Source organism: Spermophilus citellus (genome assembly GCF_964194105.1).
Source record: "Spermophilus citellus genome assembly, chromosome: 18".
NCBI classification, from domain to species: Eukaryota; Metazoa; Chordata; class Mammalia; order Rodentia; family Sciuridae; genus Spermophilus; species Spermophilus citellus.
The window spans coordinates 30,855,759-30,871,397 of record NC_138200.1 but is presented as its reverse complement, the minus strand read 5'-3'; positions in this window follow the sequence as shown (position 1 = coordinate 30,871,397).

The following is a 15,639-nucleotide window of genomic DNA, read 5'->3' as shown; positions in this document are numbered from 1 at the left end:
TTGGAAGCTAGGCAACCCCTTTCAGATGAAAGTGGTTTTTCTCTGGCTGTGCTTAGGGTTACTTGAATAGAAAACAAACTGTATAGTTAGAACTTAGTACTACTTTACTGTGTCAAGTATCAAGGAGCTAGCACAAACCGTGTTGGATTTAGAGTTCCAAATTCATCTGTCAATATAGGAGAAAACAGAGTGAAACCTAAAAATTCAAACTGTTACTGCAGAGGAATGCTTCAAGCCATAAGAACGAAATTTGGTGAGTCAAGTGGGAATGGTGTACTGATCATTACCTCCAAGTATCATCAAGATTGGGTGAAATAACATTTGCTGAGATTTCAGGAAACTCGTAGTTTTTTGGAAGCTAGGCAACCCCTTTCAGAAGAATTTGGTTTTCATCAGTCTCTGCTTTGGGCTACTTGAATAGGAAACAAACAGTACAGACAGAACTTAGAACTGCTTTATTTTGTCAAGTTTCAAGGAGCTAGCACAAACCGTGTTGGATTTAGTGTTCCAAATTCATCTATCAATATAGGAGAAAACAGAGTGAAACCTAAAAATTCAAACTGTTACTGCAGAGGAATGCTTCAAGCTATAAGAACGAAATTTGGTGAGTCAAGTGGGAATGGTGTACTGATCATTACCTCCAAGTATCATCAAGATTGGGTGAAATAACATTTGCTGACATTCAGGAAATCATAGTTTTTTGGAAGCTAGGCAACCCCTTTCTGACGAAAGTGGTTTTTCTCAGGCTGTGCTTAGGGTTACTTGAATGGGAAACAAACTGTATAGTTAGAACTTAGAACTACTTTTTTTGACAAATTTTAAAGAGCTAGCACAAACCTTGTTGGATTTAGAGTTCCAAATTCATCTATCAATATAGGAGAAAACAGAGTGAAACCTAAAAATTCAAACTGTTACTGCAGAGGAATGCTTCAAGCTATAAGAAAGAAATTTGGTGAGTCAAGTGGGAATGGTGTACTGATCATTACCTCCAAGTATCATCAAGATTGGGTGAAATAACATTTGCTGAGATTTCAGGAAACTAGTGGTTTTTTGGAAGCTAGGCAACCCCTTTCAGACGAATTTGGTTTTCATCAGTCTCTGCTTAGGGCTACTTGAATAGGAAACAAACAGTACAGACAGAACTTAGAACTGCTTTATTTTGTCAAGTTTCAAGGAGCTAGCACAAACCATGTTGGATTTAGAGTTCCAAATCCATCTATCAATATAGGAGAAAACAGAGTGAAACCTCAAAATTCAAACTGTTACTGCAGAGGAATGCTACAAGCTATTAGAACGAAATTTGGTGAGTCAAGTGGGAATGGTGTACTGATCATTACCTCCAAGTATCATCAAGATTGGGTGAAATAACATTTGCTGAGATTTCAGGAAACTCGTGGTTTTTTTGGAAGCTAGGCAACCCCTTTCAGACGAATTTGGTTTTCATCAGTCTCTGCTTTGGGCTACTTGAATAGGAAACAAACAGTACAGACAGAACTTAGAACTGCTTTATTTTTTCAAGTTTCAAGGAGCTAGCACAAACCGTGTTGGATTTAGAGTTCCAAATTCATCTATCAATATAGGAGAAAACAGAGTGAAACCTAAAAATTCAAACTGTTACTGCAGAGGAATGCTTCAAGCTATAAGAACGAAATTTGGTGAGTCAAGTGGGAATGGTGTACTGATCATTACCTCCAAGTATCATCAAGATTGGGTGAAATAACATTTGCTGACATTTCAGGAAATGATAGTTTTTTGGAATCTAGGCAACCCCTTTCTGACGAAAGTGGTTTTTCTCAGGCTGTGCTTAGGGTTACTTGAATAGGAAACAAACAGTACAGACAGAACTTAGAACTACTTTATTGTGTCAAATTTTAAAGAGCTAGCACAAACCGTGTTGGATTTAGAGTTCCAAATTCATCTGTCAATATAGGAGAAAACAGAGTGAAACCTAAAAATTCAAACTGTTACTGCAGAGGAATGCTTCAAGCTATAAGAACGAAATTTGGTGAGTCAAGTGGGAATGGTGTACTGATCATTACCTCCAAGTATCATCAAGATTGGGTGAAATAACATTTGCTGAGATTTCAGGAAACTCGTGGTTTTTTGGAAGCTAGGCAACCCCTTTCAGACGAATTTGGTTTTCATCAGTCTCTGCTTTGGGCTACTTGAATAGGAAACAAACAGTACAGACAGAACTTAGAACTGCTTTATTTTTTCAAGTTTCAAGGAGCTAGCACAAACCGTGTTGGATTTAGAGTTCCAAATTCATCTATCAATATAGGAGAAAACAGAGTGAAACCTAAAAATTCAAACTGTTACTGCAGAGGAATGCTTCAAGGTATAAGAACGAAATTTGGTGAGTCAAGTGGGAATGGTGTACTGATCATTACCTCCAAGTATCATCAAGATTGGGTGAAATAACATTTGCTGACATTTCAGGAAATCATAGTTTTTTGGAAGCTAGGCAACCCCTTTCTGATGAAAGTGGTTTTTCTCAGGGTGTGCTTAGGGTTACTTGAATAGGAAACAAACTGTATAGTTAGAACTTAGAACTACTTTATTGTGTCGAATTTTAAAGAGCTAGCACAAACCGTGTTGGATTTAGAGTTCCAAATTCATCTGTCAATATAGGAGAAAACAGAGTGAAACCTAAAAATTCAAACTGTTACTGCAGAGGAATGCTTCAAGCTATAAGAACGAAATTTGGTGAGTCAAGTGGGAATGGTGTACTGATCATTACCTCCAAGTATCATCAAGATTGGGTGAAATAACATTTGCTGAGGTTTCAGGAAACTCGTGGTTTTTTGGAAGCTAGGCAACCCCTTTCAGACGAATTTGGTTTTCATCAGTCTCTGCTTTGGGCTACTTGAATAGGAAACAAACAGTACAGACAGAACTTAGAACTGCTTTATTTTGTCAAGTTTCAAGGAGCTAGCACAAACCGTGTTGGATTTAGAGTTCCAAATTCATCTGTCAATATAGGAGAAAACAGAGTGAAACCTAAAAATTCAAACTGTTACTGCAGAGGAATGCTTCAAGCTATAAGAACGAAATTTGGTGAGTCAAGTGGGAATGGTGTACTGATCATTAACTCCAAGTATCATCAAGATTGGGTGAAATAACATTTGCTGAGGTTTCAGGAAACTCGTGGTTTTTTGGAAGCTAGGCAACCCCTTTCAGACGAATTTGGTTTTCATCAGTCTCTGCTTTGGGCTACTTGAATAGGAAACAAACAGTACAGACAGAACTTAGAACTGCTTTATTTTGTCAAGTTTCAAGGAGCTAGCACAAACCGTGTTGGATTTAGAGTTCCAAATTCATCTATCAATATAGGAGAAAACAGAGTGAAACCTAAAAATTCAAACTGTTACTGCAGAGGAATGCTTCAAGCTATAAGAACGAAATTTGGTGAGTCAAGTGGGAATTGTGTACTGATCATTACCTCCAAGTATCATCAAGATTGGGTGAAATAACATTTGCTGACATTTCAGGAAATCATAGTTTTTTGGAAGCTAGGCCACCCCTTTCTGACGAAAGTGGTTTTTCTCAGGCTGTGCTTAGGGTTACTTGAATAGGAAACAAACTGTATAGTTAGAACTTAGAACTGCTTTATTTTGTCAAGTTTCAAGGAGCTAGCACAAACCGTGTTGAATTTAGAGTTCCAAATTCATCTATCAATATAGGAGAAAACAGAGTGAAACCTAAAAATTCAAACTGTTACTGCAGAGGAATGCTTCAAGCTATAAGAACGAAATTTGGTGAGTCAAGTGGGAATGGTGTACTGATCATTACCTCCAAGTATCATCAAGATTGGGTGAAATAACATTTGCTGACATTTCAGGAAATCCTAGTTTTTTGGAAGCTAGGCAACCCCTTTCTGACGAAAGTGGTTTTTCTCAGGCTGTGCTTAGGGTTACTTGAATAGGAAACAAACTGTATAGTTAGAACTTAAAACTACTTTATTGTGTCGAATTTTAAAGAGCTAGCACAAACCGTGTTGAATTTAGAGTTCCAAATTCATCTATCAATATAGGAGAAAACAGAGTGAAACCTAAAAATTCAAACTGTTACGGCAGAGGAATGCTTCAAGCTATAATAACAAAATTTGGTGAGTCAAGTGGGAATGGTGTACTGATCATTACCTCCAAGTATCATCAAGATTGGGTGAAATAACATTTGCTGAGATTTCAGGAAACTCGTGGTTTTTTGGAAGCTAGGCAACCCCTTTCAGACGAATTTGGTTTTCATCAGTCTCTGCTTAGGGCTACTTAAATAGGAAACAAACAGTACAGACAGAACTTAGAACTGCTTTATTTTGTCAAGTTTCAAGGAGCTAGCACAAACCGTGTTGGATTTAGAGTTCCAAATCCATCTATCCATATAGGAGAAAACAGAGTGAAACCTAAAAATTCAAACTGTTACTGCAGAGGAATGCTTCAAGCTATAAGAACGAAATTTGGTGAGTCAAGTGGGAATGGTGTACTGATCATTACCTCCAAGTATCATCAAGATTGGGTGAAATAACATTTGCTGAGATTTCAGGAAACTCGTAGTTTTTTGGAAGCTAGGCAACCCCTTTCTGACAAAAGTGGTTTTTCTCAGGCTGTGCTTAGGGTTACTTGAATAGGAAACAAACAGTACAGACAGAACTTAGAACTGCTTTATTTGTCAAGTTTCAAGGAGCTAGCACAAACCGTGTTGGATTTAGAGTTCCAAATTCATCTATCAATATAGGAGAAAACAGAGTGAAACCTAAAAATTCAAACTGTTACTGCAGAGGAATGCTTCAAGCTATATAATCGAAATTTGGTGAGTCAAGTGGGAATGGTGTACTGATCATTACCTCCAAGTATCATCAAGATTGGGTGAAATAACATTTGCTGATATTTCAGGAAATCATACTTTTTGGAAGCTAGGCAACCCCTTTCTGACGAAAGTGGTTTTTCTCAGGCTGTGCTTAGGGTTACTTGAATAGGAAACAAACTGTATAGTTAGAACTTAGAACTGCTTTATTTTGTCAAGTTTCAAGGAGCTAGCACAAACCGTGTTGGATTTAGAGTTCCAAATCCATCTATCAATATAGGAGAAAACAGAGTGAAACCTAAAAATTCAAACTGTTACTGCAGAGGAATGCTTCAAGCTATATAATGGAAATTTGGTGAGTCAAGTGGGAATGGTGTACTGATCATTACCTCCAAGTATCATCAAGATTGGGTGAAATAACATTTGCTGATATTTCAGGAAATCATACTTTTTGGAAGATAGGCAACCCCTTTCTGACGAAAGCGGTTTTTCTCAGGCTGTGCTTAGGGTTACTTGAATAGGAAACAAACTGTATAGTTAGAACTTAGAACTGCTTTATTTTGTCAAGTTTCAAGGAGCTAGCACAAACCGTGTTGGATTTAGAGTTCCAAATCCATCTATCAATATAGGAGAAAACAGAGTGAAACCTAAAAATTCAAACTGTTACTGCAGAGGAATGCTTCAAGCTATAATAACAAAATTTGGTGAGTCAAGTGGGAATGGTGTACTGATCATTACCTCCAAGTATCATCAAGATTGGGTGAAATAACATTTGCTGAGATTTCAGGAAACTCGTAGATTTTTGGAAGCTAGGCAACTCCTTTCAGACGAATTTGGTTTTCATCAGTCTCTGCTTAGGGCTACTTGAATAGGAAACAAACAGTTCAGACAGAACTTAGAACTGCTTTATTTTGTCAAGTTTCAAGGAGCTAGCACAAACCGTGTTGGATTTAGAGTTCCAAATTCATCTATCAATATAGGAGAAAACAGAGTGAAACCTAAAAATTCAAACTGTTACTGCAGAGGAATGCTTCAAGCTATAAGAACGAAATTTGGTTAGTCAAGTGGGAATGGTGTACTAATCATTACCTCCAAGTATCATCAAGATTGGGTGAAATAACATTTGCTGAGATTTCAGGAAACTCGTAGTTTTTTGGAAGCTAGGCAACCCCTTTCAGACGAATTTGGTTTTCATCAATCTCTGCTTAGGGCTACTTGAATAGGAAACAAACAGTACAGACAGAACTTAGAACTGCTTTATTTTGTCAAGTTTCAATGAGCTAGCACAAACCGTGTTGGATTTAGAGTTCCAAATTCATCTATCAATATAGGAGAAAACAGAGTGAAACCTAAAAATTCAAACTGTTACTGCAGAGGAATGCTTCAAGCTATAAGAACGAAATTTGGTGAGTCAAGTGGGAATGGTGTACTGATCATTACCTCCAAGTATCATCAAGATTGGGTGAAATAACATTTGCTGAGATTTCAGGAAACTCGTAGTTTTTTTGGAAGCTAGGCAACCCCTTTCAGACGAATTTGGTTTTCATCAGTCTCAGCTTAGGGCTACTTGAAAAGGAAACAAACAGTACAGACAGAACTTAGAACTGCTTTATTTTGTCACATTTCAAGGAGCTAGCACAAACCGTGTTGGATTTAGAGTTCCAAATTCATCTATGAATATAGGAGAAAACAGAGTGGAACCTAAAAATTCAAACTGTTCCTGCAGAGGAATGCTTCAAAATATAAGAACGAAATTTGGTGAGTCAAGTGGGAACGGTGTACTGATCAGTACCTCCAAGTATCATCAAGATTGGGTGAAATAACATTTGCTGAGATTTCAGGAAACTCGTAGTTTTTTGGAAGCTAGGCAACCCCTTTCTGACGAAAGTGGTTTTTCTCAGGCTGTGCTTACGGTTACTTGAATAGGAAACAAACTGTATAGTTAGAACTTAGAACTACTTTATTGAGTCAAGTATCCAGGAGCTAGCAAAAACCATGTTGGATTTAGAGTTCCAAATTCATCTATCAATATAGGAGAAAACAGTGAAACCTAAAAATTCAAACTGTTACTGCAGAGGAATGCTTCAAGCTATAAGAACGAAATTTGGTGAGTCAAGTGGGAATGGTGTACTGATCATTACCTTTAAGTATCATCAAGATTGGGTGAAATAACATTTGCTGAGATTTCAGAAAACTCGTAGATTTTTGGAAGCTAGGCAACTCCTTTCAGACGAATTTGGTTTTCATCAGTCTCTGCTTAGGGCTACTTGAATAGGAAACAAACAGTTCAGACAGAACTTAGAACTGCTTTATTTTGTCAAGTTTCAAGGAGCTAGCACAAACCGTGTTGGATTTAGAGTTCCAAATTCATCTATCAATATAGGAGAAAACAGAGTGAAACATAAAAATTCAAACTGTTACTGCAGAGGAATGCTTCAAGCTATAAGAACGAAATTTGGTGAGTCAAGTGGGAATGGTGTACTAATCATTACCTCCAAGTATCATCAAGATTGGGTGAAATAACATTTGCTGAGATTTCAGGAAACTCGTAGTTTTTTGGAAGCTAGGCAACCCCTTTCAGACGAATTTGGTTTTCATCAATCTCTGCTTAGGGCTACTTGAATAGGAAACAAACAGTACAGACAGAACTTAGAACTGCTTTATTTTGTCAAGTTTCAAGGAGCTAGCACAAACCGTGTTGGATTTAGAGTTCCAAATTCATCTATCAATATAGGAGAAAACAGAGTGAAACCTAAAAATTCAAACTGTTACTGCAGAGGAATGCTTCAAGCTATAAGAACGAAATTTGGTGAGTCAAGTGGGAATGGTGTACTGATCATTACCTCCAAGTATCATCAAGATTGGGTGAAATAACATTTGCTGAGATTTCAGGAAACTCGTAGTTTTTTTGGAAGCTAGGCAACCCCTTTCAGACGAATTTGGTTTTCATCAGTCTCAGCTTAGGGCTACTTGAAAAGGAAACAAACAGTACAGACAGAACTTAGAACTGCTTTATTTTGTCACATTTCAAGGAGCTAGCACAAACCGTGTTGGATTTAGAGTTCCAAATTCATCTATGAATATAGGAGAAAACAGAGTGGAACCTAAAAATTCAAACTGTTCCTGCAGAGGAATGCTTCAAAATATAAGAACGAAATTTGGTGAGTCAAGTGGGAACGGTGTACTGATCAGTACCTCCAAGTATCATCAAGATTGGGTGAAATAACATTTGCTGAGATTTCAGGAAACTCGTAGTTTTTTGGAAGCTAGGCAACCCCTTTCTGACGAAAGTGGTTTTTCTCAGGCTGTGCTTAGGGTTACTTGAATAGGAAACAAACTGTATAGTTAGAACTTAGAACTACTTTATTGAGTCAAGTATCCAGGAGCTAGCAAAAACCGTGTTGGATTTAGAGTTCCAAATTCATCTATCAATATAGGAGAAAACAGTGAAACCTAAAAATTCAAACTGTTACTGCAGAGGAATGCTTCAAGCTATAAGAACGAAATTTGGTGAGTCAAGTGGGAATGGTGTACTGATCATTACCTTTAAGTATCATCAAGATTGGGTGAAATAACATTTGCTGAGATTTCAGAAAACTCGTAGTTTTTTGGAAGCTAGGCAACCCCTTTCTGACGAAAGTGGTTTTTCTCAGGCTGTACTTAGGGTTACTTGAATAGGAAACAAACTGTATAGTTAGAACTTAGACTGCTTTATTTTGTCAAGTTTCAAGGAGCTAGCACAAACCGTGTTGGATTTAGAGTTCCAAATTCATCTATCAATATAGGAGAAAACAGAGTGAAACCTAAAAATTCAAACTGTTACTGCAGAGGAATGCTTCAATGTGGCGAGCCGCTTCTGCGGACTGTGGTCGCCATTACAAGATGGCGCTGGCCTTGTGGTGGTCTGTGATAAACAACTCCTTCTCTGGGAGAGTTGGCACATGGTTCTTTGACACCCTACGAGAAAGCTCCACGTGGCAGCTTCGCATTGGGTGTTTGGATACTTTATTAAGGCTGGGAGGGGCTTCTGGAAGATTAGAAGAACTCTCGAGAGCTTGAATAAACAGCTGTAAGAAGATTCCCGGTGTTGCGTCTTCCTTGCGGGCAAGGGGGTCGCGACAAGTGGTGCCGAAACCCGGGAAAATCAAAACTTGCAAGTCGTCAGAGGTGGTGCACTGAACAGTCCCGGTAAGTGGGACCCCATAGTCCCCGTGGGTGGGACCCGACAGTCCCGGTGAGTGGGACCCGATAGTCCCGGTGGGCGGGACCTGATAGTCCCGGTTAGTGGGACCCGCAATCAAAGCGGAGTCAGCTCCTCTACAAAGACAGAGAGAGCCTCATATTTTATTGCAGCTGCACTGTGTACTTTTCTTTTGTTTCTGTGTACTTTCGTTTTGTCCTCTGTATCTGTTCTGTTGCTGTGTCATGGGTGTCACATCTTCAAGCCCGCTTCTTCTGGCACTAGACGGCCTGTTACGTTCCAAAGGCCTGAAAGTGAAACATAGTATCTTACAGAGATTTTTGCAGAAAGTAGATGTTGCTGCACCGTGGTTTGCATATTCGGGCAGCCTTACTATGCCTTGTTGGGATAAATTGGGCAAGGATCTTGACTTTGCTTGTGAGCAGGGCATATTGGAGGGTGGGGTGATTCCCCTTTGGAAGATAGTCCGTAGTTGCCTCACAGATGGCAGATGTCATGACGCACTTGCTAAAGGACAGGAGGTTTTAGAAAAGTTACATGAGGAGAAATCGGAGACAGCAGGCAGTGCGATATCTCAGGAGGATGGGAGTGTGCGGAGCGTGAAACAGGGGAGGAGACGATTATCTCTGACAAAAGGTGAGGTATCTCGGGAGGATGGGAGCGTGCGGAGCGTGAAGCAGGGGAGGAAACGCTTGTATCCAGATCTCAGTGCGCTGCGCACACCCCCATGTGGAAGCGGGTCAGAAGAAGAGGAGGATGAGGAGGAGGAGCTTGGGAGGCTGTCTCGCCAGCTAGGGAGTTTAGCTGCTGGAGAAGGGAACGAAGATAGACCGGGGCTCAAGAAATGTGATCCTCCGGACCCACCGCCGTATGGTGGGGGTGTTTCGGGGAGAGCTTTCCATGCTCAAACATGGAAGGCTGTTAACGCTGAGATGGGTCTTGCTTATCCAGTTTTTCAGGATGAGAATAGGGGAAGATTTTCGGAGCCTTTAGATTTCAAAATTGTGAAGACCCTGGCAGAGTCTGTACGCACTTATGGGGTGGATGCCGCCTTCACATTAACTCAGGTGGAGAGTCTGTCTAGATTCTGTATGACTCCCTCTGATTGGGCTAGCCTTGTTCGGGCTTGTGTTTCTCCGGGCAAGTATTTGGACTGGAGAGCATTTATGCTAGAGGGCGCAATAGAGCAGGCCGCCCAAAACCATGCAGCAGGACATCCTCATTGGGATAAGGACATGCTTTTGGGGCAAGGTAGATTTGCTAATCAACAGACAGGATTCCCTCCTGAGGTATATGATCAAATTAATAACATTTGCATTCGGGCATGGAAGTCACTTCCAAATAGAGGAGAAGTGTCTGGTAATTTGACCAAGATTTTACAAGGCCCTACAGAACCCTTTTCAGATTTCGTAGCAAGGATGGTGGATGCTGCTGGAAAGATTTTTGGGGATCCTGATAGAGCCATGCCCCTTGTTAAGCAATTGGTCTTTGAGCAATGCACCAAGGAATGTAAAGCAGCAATCGCTCCTTATAAGAACAAAGGCATAGAAGTATGGATGAAAGTGTGTAGAGAGATTGGAGGGCCTTTAACTAATGCAGGTCTTGCAGCTGCTGTCCTTCGGATTGCAAAAGGGGGCAATCCTGCCGCCAGAACATGCTTCCATTGTGGTCAACCCGGTCATATCAGACGTGAGTGTCCCAAAAATGTCAATTTTACTGGACCTCCTCACGGTGGCCCTTCCACTGGCCTTCGATCACCGGGATTGTGTCCAAGGTGCAAAAGGGGGAAGCATTGGGCAAAAGAGTGTACATCAGTGAGGGACATCCATGGACAGCTTATTTCAGCTGGGCCAAAAAACGGCCGACGGGGCCCCCGACCCCAGGGCCCGCAAATATATGGGGCAGTGGAGAATGTCACACCCGAACCCGAGACATGGCCATCTCTACGCCATCCCATGAAACGCGGAGAGCCACTACAGGTGCCGCGGGATTGGACCTCTGTTCCACCTCCAGACTCGTGTTAACACCTAAGATGGGAGTCCAATTGGTGGAAACTGAGTTCAAAGGGCCTCTACCACCTGGCACTGTAGGTTTGCTAATTGGACGTGCATCTTCCATTTTGCAAGGTCTTCATGTTTTCCCTGGAGTCATAAGTCCTGATACTGTAGGGATAGTAAAGGTTATGGTGGAAGCTCCAAAAGGCATTGTGTCCATCTCCCCAGGAGATCGGATTGCTCAATTACTGGTTTTGCCTAGTTTACATGATCATTTCCCTGCAGACTCAAAGTCACGGACAGGGAATGAGATTGGTACCACCGGAGGGAATTGTGCTTATTTGTCACTAGATATGAGTAATCGCCCTACTTTGGAATTAAGCATAGAAGGTAAATCAATTGTGGGCTTACTTGATACAGGTGCAGATCGTAGCATCATTGCACTTAAGGACTGGTCTAAGGGATGGCCAGTGCAGACTTCTGATCAATCTCTGAGAGGACTTGGATATGCCCAGGCTCCTCAGGTTAGCTGTAGACATCTTTCCTGGAAGGACCCGGAAGGACATCATGGTACTTTTCAGCCTTATGTACTTAATTTACCTATCTCTTTATGGGGCCGTGACCTGATGAAAGACATGGGGTTCACTCTTAGTAATGACTATTCCCCAGTGTCCCAACAAATTATGCACAATATGGGGTATAGGCCAGGTTTAGGACTAGGAAAACATTTACAGGGACGTAAGCATCCTGTACAAGGTCATCAAAAGCTTGACAGATTTGGTCTGGGTTTTTCCTAGGGGCCGCTGAGGCTCAAATACCCATAACATGGCTCACCGAGGAGCCTGTTTGGGTGCCTCAGTGGCCTCTTCCCTCGGTTAAACTGGCAGCAGCCCATGCTCTAGTTAAAGAACAACTTGACTTGGGTCACATCCAACCCTCTACTTCTCCATGGAATACTCCCATATTTGTCATTAGGAAAAAATCAGGGAAGTGGCGCCTACTGCATGATCTACGAGCGGTTAATGCTCAAATGCAACCTATGGGGCCCATTCAGAGAGGGCTGCCTCTGCTCTCTTCTGTTCCTCAAGGCTGGCACATTATTGTTATTGACATTAAAGACTGTTTCTTTTCTATTCCTTTACATCCTAAAGACTCGCAGCGTTTTGCCTTTACCCTTCCCTCGTGTAACCACGAGGAACCAGATCAAAGGTTTGAGTGGATAGTGTTGCCGCAGGGAATGGCTAATAGTCCCACAATGTGTCAGATGTATGTAGGGAAGACACTTGTGCCCCTCAGACAAAAGTACTCCTCCATCAAGATCATTCATTATATGGATGATGTATTATTGGCTGCTAAATCAGAACAAACAGTTCATGAGGCCTATGACGACCTCGTGAAGTTGTTAGCACAATGTGGGCTGCATATAGCACCTGAAAAGGTTCAAACAGGAGATTCTATTAAGTATTTGGGAGCAACAATTGGGTATGACAAATTACAACCACAAAAAATCACCATACGAACTCAGGATCTTCAAACTCTAAATGATTTTCAGAAACTGCTGGGAGATATTAATTGGATACGAGGATATTTACATATTTCTAATGTTGTACTACAGCCTTTGTATGCTACTCTTAAAGGTGATCCAGATCTTACTTCCCCTCGTAGCCTCACCAAAGAGGCTAGAGCGGCCCTTATGACAGTAGAAGAAGCTATACAACATGCCACTTTATGCAGGCTCCAGAGTGATAACCCTTTTCAATTATGTGTGCTTGCCACTATGCGGCAGCCTACTGGAGTACTATGTCAAGATGGACCTTTGCTATGGATACACCCACATGTATCCCCAGGAAAATCCTTAGAATATTATCCTGATGCTGTTGCAGCATTAGCACTTAAAGGGATTCAACAAAGCATTCAATTTTTCGGACAATCACCTTCTTCTCTTATTATACCCTATACTAAAGCTCAACTTAATGTTTTGTGTGCTACTCTAGATAACTGGGCTATTCTATGTTGTTCGTTTCAAGGGGTTATTGATAATCATTACCCTTCTCATCCATTACTCCATTTTGTTAAGGAACATCCTATTATTTTCCCTAAAGTAACTTCATCCAGTCCAATTCCGGGGGCTGTTAATATTTTTACTGATGGTTCCAAGTCTGGAATGGGAGCTTATGTCATTAATGATTCTCCCCCTGTCCAGCATCAATTTGCTCCTGGAAATCCACAATGGGTAGAACTGCAAATTGTTATTGAGGTGTTTAAACAGTGTTCTTTTCCTTTTAATCTCATTTCGGACTCCATCTATGTGGTGCAAGCACTAAAAATCCTAGAGGCTGTGGGAGCTATTAGTGATGCCCGTAATGTATCTGCTTACTTTAATCAGCTTCGACGGCTTATCTGTAGCCGCACTGCTCCCTTTTATCCAATGCACATCCGGGCTCACACCTCTCTCCCTGGTCCATTATCACAGGGTAATGCCTGTGCGGACTCAGCCACTCGAGGTCAGTTGATCTGTTTGGCTTCCTCCTTAGAAGAGGCTAAATTGTTTCACCAAAATTTCCATGTTAATGCTTTAACACTGCGCAGGCGTTTTTCCATTTCTAGAGCAGATGCTCGGCAGATAGTATTGCACTGTCCCCATTGTGTCACATTTCTTCATCCCCCTACTTATGGAGTGAACCCACGGGGGTTGAAGCCACTGGTTGTCTGGCAAATGGATGTGACACATATACCTGACTTTGGTAACCTCAAGTATGTCCATGTTTCTGTTGATACGTGCTCTGGAGTTATTCATGCTTCTGCGTTATCAGGAGAAAAGGCACGTAATGTCATCACTCATTGCCTGGAAGCCTGGGCGGCGTGGGGTGCGCCCACGTCCCTTAAGACTGACAATGGACCTGCTTATACTGGCAGACAATTCACGTCCTTTTGTTCTACTATGGGAGTGCAACTTACTCATGGTCTGCCTTACAATCCTCAAGGACAAGGCATTGTTGAGCGTGCTCATCGCACCTTAAAGGAAACTTTACAAAAACAAAAAGGGGGAATAGGAGCTGGACATACTCCTAAAGAATGCTTGTCCTTAGCTCTCTTTACTATTAATTTTTTGACTTTGGATATTCATGGTCGCTCTGCGGCCGATAGACATGTGTTCCCTCAGCCCTCTGTGATTGGCTATGTTAAGTGGAAAGATGTTCTTACGGGCCAATGGAACGGCCCCGACCCCGTGCTGACATGGGCACGAGGATCCATATGTGTTTTTCCCCAGGATCGCACGGAACCATTGTGGGTCCCTGAACGCCTGACAAGAAGAGTCCTGACGCCAGCTACTCAGCAACAAGAATTACCACAGCAATCCCGTGATGAGGATCTTCATTCTGCTGAGTGCTCTGGCTCTGGTGCTGATGCCGATGACACAGACGACACCAATGCAATGGTGGGCGGTGGCACGGGCTTGGCCAATGCCGATGCCGGTTCACGGTAATTCCAGTGTCCTTCCCACTCTTTTCTCTACCTCGTGTGAGATGTCTGCGCCCTGTGCCTCTCCTAGAGGGGACGTGGAACGCATTTACAATCAATCTCAAGTTAATCTCACAGGAGTGTTTTGTTTTAGCCTTGGGAACGCTCATTGTATCCGTCTTAAGACCAAGAATTTGACTAACTGGGACAATCCATTGCAGTCCAGTCAAGTCTCAGGGAGCATTCTCAGTACTGTATTGGGCCAAGTAGTCTCAGGGGAACAATCAGGCTCAGGAACCTCTGTAAATAGCTCTGCTTTAACCATAACTACCTTGGCTAGTATCTCCGAGGTACTAATTCCAATGCCCCCATATTCTAGTGGACTTCCTTGTGCCACTCATTTTAAGGCTTCTCCTTACTGTACCCCTAATCTTGGTTTCCCCCCAACATTCACGCCTTGTCAGGATTATTCTTGGGAGAAACGTCAAGTTGCTAAAGGTTTCTCCCTTTCCCCCTCTCTTAAGAGGTATGTTTATGACTTTAGCAACAGTGCCAACTCCTCTACAGGAGTGGGTTGGTCCTGGTTTCAATGGCTGATTTCCAACACAAAGGGGGCTTCAGCTGATATTTCTGCACTGGCTCAATTGCTGGGAGCCAAAAGTTGGTTGGCTAATGTTTCTGGCACTGTTTACGAGAGTGAGCGAGGTAGTAGACTCACATCTGTTTCGTTCAACTCTCTGTTGGATAATGCCACATTGCCCCCTGCAGCGGTTTGTGTTCAATCTCCGTTCTTACTCCTTTTGGCTAATGTCACCTCGTCAGAAATGCTGGATTGTTTTAATGTTAATTGTTTCTTATCTGAATGTTGGGATGGTTCTTCGGCTGTAGCAGTGGTTATGAAAATTCCAACCTTTGTTCCAATCCCAGTTATTGCGGACCCTGATAAATTCCCCATTGTTGAGCTACTTAGAGTCCGCAGGGATTTTGGAATCACAGCTGCTATAGTGACAGCCGTGGCGGTATCTGCTGCTGCAGCGGTCGCGGCCGGAGTGGCCATGGCCAATCAAGTGCAGACTGCTGCCTCCGTTAATCAAGTTGTTCAACAAACTTCTATGATACTTGAGTCCCAAAATGCAATTAATCAACATATTTTGTCAGGGATCTTAGCTGCCAACCAAA